Source organism: Gossypium raimondii, chromosome 4 (assembly GCF_025698545.1).
Source record: "Gossypium raimondii isolate GPD5lz chromosome 4, ASM2569854v1, whole genome shotgun sequence".
Lineage (NCBI taxonomy): Eukaryota > Viridiplantae > Streptophyta > Magnoliopsida > Malvales > Malvaceae > Gossypium > Gossypium raimondii.
Genome location: NC_068568.1, coordinates 36,217,832 through 36,226,957, shown reverse-complemented (window position 1 = coordinate 36,226,957; position 9,126 = coordinate 36,217,832). Strand labels below are relative to the sequence as shown.

Here is a 9,126-nt window from a genome sequence, read left to right as displayed (position 1 = left end):
TTTGATTTATTTTACAGTGAGATTAATCCTGATTGAGTCAAGTGGTATTTAGGTAAAGTCTTCTTAAGGGTGTCGACTTCAAAATTCGAATTTGGTCCACTTCTTCCAACCACTTATTGATTTTATAATTATGTTATTAGTTTGTTATAAAATATTATTATTTACTTCTATACTATAAATAAGTTGAAAATTAATTATGACTTAGCATATTAAGAAAAATTTAAATCTAAAATGTGTAACTTAATAAATTAACTTATTATATATTATATTATAAAGCTTGAAGTATAATTTCACTTTGATAATATAAAAATCATTTATTCATATACTATCAATCATGTACTGTTATAACATCTTTTCTACTATTTTTAGCTACTATTAGTATTACTACTTCTATAAATCATTTATTGTTATGTTATTATCATATAGTTATAAAGGTTATTGAATGTATTAGACACTCACAAAAACATGGAAATACCAATTACTAACTTCCTTCCTCTACACATCTCATAAGGTGTCATTTTAGTCTTTAGCCTCTACAAGACTATTAATCATATGGTAAGTTGTATCAATAGCTTCAACCCAAAACCTGTGAGAAATTCCCATGGCACTTAGCATAACACGAGCCATATCCTAAATTGTCCTATTGTTCCTCTTAATAACCTCGTTCTGTTATGGAGTTTTTGGAGCAAAAAACTCATGTTGAATGTCGTATTGTCAAAAATATATGAGAATTATTCATTCTCGAATTCCCTTCCTTGGTCATGCATCCTAACAAATTTCCCAATAAGATAACCTTTTTCATTCTCAGCTTTTTTACATAGTTTCTTGAAGGCATCAAATGTGTTAAACTTTTAACACAAGAATCTTAACTATGGAAACATGGAATAGTCATCTACACTTACAAGAACATATCTTTTACCTTCTAAGCTTTCAATCTTCATTGACCCTATCAAATTCATTTATAGAAGCTTTAAAGGTTCAATTGTTTGAATCAATTATAATTGGGAAGTGACTCACACTATTGTTTCCTTTTTAAGCATTCACCACACATATTTGGAATTACTCCCCCCTTTGGTAGTCGTCTAAAAACATTGTATATTACTAATCTTTACAATCCTCTAAAGTGTACATGGCCTATTACCTCATGCCATGACTCAATATTTGAAAACCTATTTTGATTATAAGTGAGTGGTTTCATCATCCTATAACAATTGTAGATTGTCTTGTAGCTTATCTTACTTGTCAACATCCCCTAGTCATAAACTTGGAATATATCGATTAGGTTAGCTTTTAATCCCTCCACAAGGAACACATTTTGAATTTCTAGCATTCCTCCTATGTTAAGCACATCTTTGCAAAGTACCTTGCCTTTTTTTCCATCACTGAAGGCCGCTCTCCATTTATGGTTTTCTTGAAACTTTTTCAAGCAATTTCTACATCCAATCTCTACTTCTTTCTATCAAAATACCATATGCTTAGTAGAAGCCTTCAAGGATTGGTGATAAACCAAAAATCATTTTTGATGATTTTTCCACCAAACAAGCTTTTGCTTCTATTTTTTGTCAGTTGTAATGCGAGATGCAACTAGGGCTACCACTAATTGCTCTCTTTTGAGATCTTTTGGTAGTTTGTAACATTTGGGCCTAATATGCCCTTGGAACCTAATGACACTTCATTTTTCCCTTGCACTTATGATGCTTCCTAATAGTATTAAATAACTTCAACCTTCTTGGAGCTTTTGGGTTTTCCAACAATCCCTTTAGCTATCACAAATACTATAAGGGTCACTTTTTCAGCAAGGATTTCATCAGCTTCTTACTTTTAGAGCCCATCTTCTTCAAAATAGACTAAGCTACAGATAACTCCTTCATAGCTTCACTGAATTGGGCTCAGTTTACAGTTAATAAAGAGTCTTATTTAAAAAAAAATCTTTTTCAAGAGCTTTTGATTCTCTTATTTCAACATATAATTATCATTAGTGAGGCATACATTGATCTTACAAACCTGATCCCACTTATTAAGCATGGTCTTGTAAGTGTGTAACACCCTAGACCCGGCTTAGACGTTATGGCCGAATCTGACGATGTCATAAGGTAGTGCTTTTCGAAAAATATGTCGTCGTTAAATCCCCTTTTCTATTTAACCATTTTTTTCATTATCTTATGTTAATTTCAAATCGTGTCGTTCGTTTCTAAAACATTATTCATTTACAAATCGTTATTCAATTTCAAAAATGTTTTCTTATTGCGGAAGCTTTTAAACAATTTGTATATTTGTGGTATTTTTGATAAAACATTAATTTCATTTGAAAACCCAAGTTTTACCTAACACTAGCAGATTTAAATCATTAAACCGTAAAAACCAAATTTAAACCAAAATCAGTAATGACCATAATTACAGCAAAATACTCTCAAATAAAAGTAAAATCATAAATAGGTAATAAACAGTGTAAAAGAAGTCGTGTGGCCACCACTGAGTCCTCCGCCGCACCGATCTACCTAAATCTGGGGATTACCTGTACAGATTAAATAGAAGGGGTGAGTTTAAGTAAACTCAGTGTGTAATCCCCATACAAATGAACATACAGTAAACATATAATCACAGTTTGGGCTTAAGCCCTTTTCAGTATCAGTATCAGTCCAGTTTGGGCCTTAGCCCATCTCAGTACAAAAACAGTCATGTAGTAGGGCTTTAGCCCATCACAGTATCAGTAGCAGTAACAGATACACAATCACAAAAATCCTATTCATCCAGCCTCTACACACCATCTCCGTCCAACCGTACACTCCATGTGGGGATATAATTAACCCACCCATCCCTACACTCCAAGTAATACCGAATGCGACACTAGACAGTAGTTTGCAGTTGAGCTGCAAGTACATTAGGCTCGAGGCCTTTCAGTTCACTTCCTCTGAACATTATAATCCCCAACCCAATGTAATGAAATATACATATATGACATGCTATAACATAATATCATGCATGTAAACAGGGCATACAGTATCAAATCAGTGGGACATCATCAGGCTTAATCATATCAGTCATACAGTTATTTCCGTCAATTAGGGGTCTAGGTAAGCTTACCGACCCTACAGTAGGTTCACAGTCAACTTGGGCGACCCGTGCAACCTTATCAGTCAAACAGTGAAAATTGGCCTACAAGCCCATAATGTTCGCACGTGTGGGCCCACGCGCCCGTGTGGCCCACATGACCCAAATTGGCCTTGGCCTCGTGATCCATTTTAATGTAACACGTGCTAGTTAATTATTCATATGTGTTTCCACTATTTACTTATATGATCCTTCAAAGCTGTCTACTTGAGTCACTGTTACTAAATTATTTGTATATTAAGCTATAGAATTTCGAATTAAGATCCGCAAATTTTTCCTGAAACCAGACTTACATATCTTCTTACCATGAAATTTTCAGAATTATTGGTTTAGCCAATAAGTACAGTTTATTCTTTAAAGTTTTCCCTATTCTGCTGTATGACAGTTTCAACCTTTCTGCACTAAAAATTAATTATCTTCTCGTACAGAATTTGGATGATGTTCCCGTTTGTTCCTCTTGAAAGTAAACTCATTCAAGATTTTAAAAATATAAATTCTAACCCATAATTATTTTTATACAATTTTTAATAATTTTCCAAAGTTAGAACAGGGATTCTGAAATCATTTTAACCCTGTCTCACTAAAATTCAAATATCTCATAATATGAAATTCTTTTGCTTACTTCATTTCTTTTATGAGAAGCTAGACTCAAATATATTTAATCTCATATTTTTTCATCCTCTAATTCGATTTCCACAATTTATGATGATTTTTCAAAGTTAGCCTACTACTGTTGTCCAAACAGCAAGCAATTTCAGCTTTTCGCTGAATCCCTTATTTTTGTGTTTCGGGTACACACCTGATTTTGTTCGATGCTAAAACAGTCCCCGAGCACTCCAAAGCGCAAAAACTTCAAATCGGTATGTTTACAAAAATCACGAGGAGAGCCTTAATCCTCAAAAAATGCTGCTGCCAACACCCCGGAATTAGACTATTGAACACAAAATAATCTCTTAAAATGATACCCAACAACTTACTGAATTTGCACAAGTGCTGCTTAACGCTATGAAATCAAGAGGAAAGAATGGTTTAAGGGGAATAAGGGAATTTTGACAGTAGAGGAAAGAAAAGAAAAGATAATCGAGTAAGAAGAAAAGAAGAAAAAAATCGATAGAGATGGGGGAGAGAAAACGTCAGAAAGATGGAGAGAAAAACGACTCTTTTTTTTTGAAAAAGGAAAAAGTGATCAGGTTTTCAATATTCTCCCCTATAATCCCCTAATTCACTTCTAAAATCGCTCCCTCACTTCCCACCACTCAGAAACCTAGTTTAGCACAACTCTTGTCGAAATTAGGAGCAGAAATACAACCTTTGTCATCCCAAAGATTTGAACCCATGACCTCCCTCACACCAACACTCCACTTATCCACCAAACCAATAGGCCCATTCTATTAATTATTTACCAAATTTTACTTAAAAGCCTACTGACCAAATATAGGGCTTATTCATAAAAAAACCAAAATTTTCCCAAGTCTTGGCTTGAACTTGGGACCTCTCAAACACTCCTAGAACACATAACCATTAAAGGTAACAGATGTTTGTGTCACACATTCATAATACCCAAAATTAAAATTTTGGGGTGTTACAAAGTGTCTATGAACTCCTTTGTTGATTTAACATTACTACCACTATTTTCAGAATCAGTTGTAACTCCATTTACCATTGGAAAGTGAAGGAAACATAATTACTCAAGTGCTCAACATAATCACCCTTCTAGTAACTACCCATAATTCAGTGGTACAAAAAAATATGATTTTGAAACCCTATTTTTGCAAAACGAGTCCATAAGTATTAAATATGGATATTTACGAGGATAATATAAAAATATATTAAAGATTAATCAATTAATTTTCCCGAATTAATAATTAATTAAGACTAAGGGACTAAATTGTAAAAGTTCAATAGCTATAGAGTTTTAATTGACGAAATGCTTGAGGACTTAATTAGCAATTAACCAAAGGGCTAAAATGGTTATTAGACCACTTTTAAGTTAAATTTAGTGGATGATGATGCCATTGTATTAAATTAAAAATAATTAAATTATTATAAGTAAAACATAATTAACCTAAATTAAATTAGATTAATCAATCTTTAATTATATATATATGAAGTTAGTGGACGAAAATGTTGTCATCTTCCTCATTCCTTCATTTTCTGTCTAAGAGAGAAGAAAACCTAGGAGAACATTTCCATGACATTCAACCATTACTACTAAGGTAAATTTAAGTTTTTTTCTTTGTAATTTTTTTTGAGGTCATGAAAGCTTAATTTAAATAGTCCATTGTCGAGTGATTTTTGAATATGTGCAAGTGTTAAGTAATAAGTAGTAAGTATACGAGTTATCATCTCTACAGGTACTATATATACAGATTACTTGCAGAATTAATTCTTAACAACTTGGTGTGTTACAATTAAAAATATTGACGTGGGATAAGAAATTTAACACTAAGTATACTAAAGATGCAAAAAAAAAAAAAACACACACACACACACAATACAAAAGATAATAACAGCAGGAAACTGTAACACAAGATTTAACAATAATGTCATGAATATGCTTGAACAATTACTTTTCTTTAACTAGTGATCATTGACAATTATGTTATAAAATGTTACGATAAATAGTGGCAATATGAAAATTCATTAACCCAACTCTTAAAATCATAGGCTCTTGTCGAATTCTTATTTATGTCTCTTAGCTACTTTGTATATATCTATGTCAAACTAACCTTAGATCACCCTCTCAAGCATTTCATACAGATTATGCATGCAACAATCATATCTCAATATCAATATGACATGGACCATTTAAGTCTTTTATCTATTAACTATTACCTCTTCTCAGTTTAAATATTTAATTCATTTACTTACCAATGTTGGTCATACATTTATGATTAGTAACATTAATTCAACTTAAATGAATGTAATAATCTTTTGCACAAAACATTCCTAACATAAAATCAAGAACACATATGTCAAAGAGTCATAATTATTCTAGAAAAAACAAAATTAAGCCATAATCATTAAATTAAAAATGAAAAGATAAGTTGCAAACATGTTCGTTAACACTAAAAGCAAAGTAACGATAGAAGAAAAGAAAGAAGAAATGCCAATGGGGGTTATACACGACCAGTGCACAATAAGAAGAGATAACATTCAAATGTAGGGGCTTTTCTGCAACTGTTTCTTGCTTGCTTCTCATGGAGGCTCTCCTCCTCTTTTGGGCGTTGGAAACAAAAAAATATAAACTTTTTCATGCCCTTTATAACTCAAATTCATGCAATTTCGTAGTAATTCTTGTCGAAAAATATAATATAATTATAAAATAATTAAATTCTACTCAAATTATTAATATATTGAATTTTAATTAATTTTATAATAAATTTACATAAATTTTCATTTATTTTTGACAGATTTGCACAAAGGTTGAAAATTGACTCGATGGACATTACTAGATGCTCAAAATCGGGAAGTGATTTTTAAAGCATCGAGGTGAATTAATTTTTCAGCCTAAGATGGTTCAAATTATGAATATCAATACATAATATAATTAATTTTAATTTTTATCTAATTTATTTTGGGTTAAATAATTATTATTAATTATATTATGGAAATGAGACTCAGTTATGCTAATACGAAAAACTGATCCAACCGAGCAATCGGGCTGCTCAAAACCATCCAACATGCTGACCCAATCAGCTCAAAATTTCTGATTTATTGACTTGAAAATTAGCCCTTGAATTCTCCTTGAAATCGCATTCAAACCCCTCCACTTTCTATGCTTTTAAAGATTTGCCCCAAACTAAATTTAGCAAAGTTTAAAACATTCAAACTTTGCTACATGTGTGGCTGGCCAAGGGGGTATATGACTGCTGATTTTGGCTATTTTTAGCAGGCAATCCCACCTATAAATACACCCTTCACCTATTCATTCAACACACCATTCATTTCCCACACATCTCTCTTTCACTCACATTCTCTTATTTGTTTCCCATTTTTCCCTTCTTCTTTCCTTTGTTGATTTCCCTCTTGGAAAAGAGTCTTTCAACCACCTTGGGTAGCAGCATTCAAGTGCTTATAGAAGCCTCAATTCAACGAGAATGAACGGAGAAGGAGAGGAGCAAACTAGTCTGGCTTTGGAGAAACACCGGATTTGATTCTAGTTTCCTATCCTTTAACTTTCCTTGTTGTTATGAACATGTCTATGAATATTTGTTATGTTGTTATTCTATATTTAATTAAAATGGATTAAATTTAATTCGTGTTAGGTTGATTGCATTTCGTCTACTTAAGTTATTAAAATCATGTTTGTGTTGTTATAGGTCTTGGTAAATTGTTTGATTAAGTAAAACTATGATTATGTTATACTTGCATTACAATTGTGAGGTAACAAATGAATTAAATTTAATCGTATTGAAATTGTAATTAATTGACACAATACTTAATCAGTGCATGTTTAATCTTCCAAGGTAGCTGGGGGTTAAATTAGCAATGGTATTAAACGATACATTAGCCTTGCATAACTTGCAAGATTATTGTGATTAAACTGTTTCAATGCAGGAATATATTGTTACCTCACTTAATCTTTTATTTGCTTATTTAAATTGATTAATTGTTTGAATGGACACAGTAAAATGTTCAAGAGATTCATTAATTTAGTAAGTCTGTATATGCTATAGTTAACAAATTACCAAGTTGCCGCGAATTTATTCGTAGCAACATGAACATTCTTTTAGTAATATTAAGTTATGAAATGCAATTGATCTAACAAAATTATGTCATATTGATTAAACTTATTTTTCAGAAATCGTGATTTGAAATTTTTACCTTTTAATTTTTCTTAGTTAATTTACTTAGTTAAAATCTAGTTTTATTAAACCCTTTTTCAGAGCAAAATATCTTCCTTCACCAAAGTGTTTTTAATTGCATTTCATAAATATTTTCTTACAGAGTCTCTGTGGGTAATGTGTCACTTTATTACTTGTTGTGATTGTGTACACTTGCACATTTCTATCATTCTAAGTTTTTGGTACCGTTGCTAGGGACTGTTTGAAAAGTCATTATTTGTGAATTTGTTTATTTTGCATTTTGGTTTATTTTTTTGTTCAATTTTAACTTAGTTAAATTTTTTGTGTTTGTTTTAGGTGTTTATGAGTGTTAATCGAATTATCGACTTACTCCCTAATGATCTTCAAATTGAAAGAACTTTTCGAAAATGAAGAAAACAATCAGTTCAAAGAAGGAAAGAAGAGATGAACTTTGAAATCCGAATCAAAGAAACAGAGCAAACCCTGCTCAAAATCCTATCCTTATTGTTGATGCTAGGGATAGAGCTTTAAGATAGTATGCCATGCTAGTGTTTCATGATCTTAATCTGGGTATTAGGAAACCCGAAATTGAGGCATAATAATTCAAGCTGAAGCTAGTTATGTTCCAAATGCTTCATACAATGGGCCAATTCAGTGGAATGCCTATCGAAAATCTTCACCTTTACTTAAGACTATTTATGGAGGTGAGCGATTCTTTCAAGCTAGCCGGAGTACCCGAAGATGCACTACGATTAAAGCTGTTCCCATATTCACTGAGGGAAAGAGCTCGAGCCTGGTTAAACTCATTGCCACCAAATTTTATTACCACATGGCAAGAGTTAGCAAAAAGATTTCTTATGAAGTACTTCCCACCTAGCAAGAATGTTAAGTTGAGGAATGAGATTACTACCTTCCAATAGTTGGTTGATGAGTCCTTGTATAAGGCGTGGGAGAGGTTTAAATAACTATTACGAAGATGCCCTCATCATGGATTCCCTCATTGCATCCAATTAGAGACATTCTATAATGGTTTGAATGCTCACACGAGGATGGTAGTGGACGCTTCTGCTAATGGTTCTATCCTTTCTAAATCTTATAACGAGGCTTATGAAATCATTGAGAGGATTTTCAGTAATAACTATCAATGGCCAACCAATCGAGTAGCGTCAGGAAGATGAGTCACATAAATACATGAAATGGATCCACT

At 32.3% G+C, this 9,126-nt stretch overlaps 1 non-coding gene across 1 annotated transcript; it reads right to left on the bottom strand.

Moving 5' to 3' along the window:
- Positions 1-8,806: 8,806 nt before the first annotated feature.
- On the bottom strand, positions 8,807-8,913 carry LOC128040677 (small nucleolar RNA R71). Its single transcript, XR_008195483.1, has one exon. It is a non-coding gene; the product is annotated as a small nucleolar RNA R71 (small nucleolar RNA).
- Between the last annotated feature and the right edge of the window lie 213 nt (positions 8,914-9,126).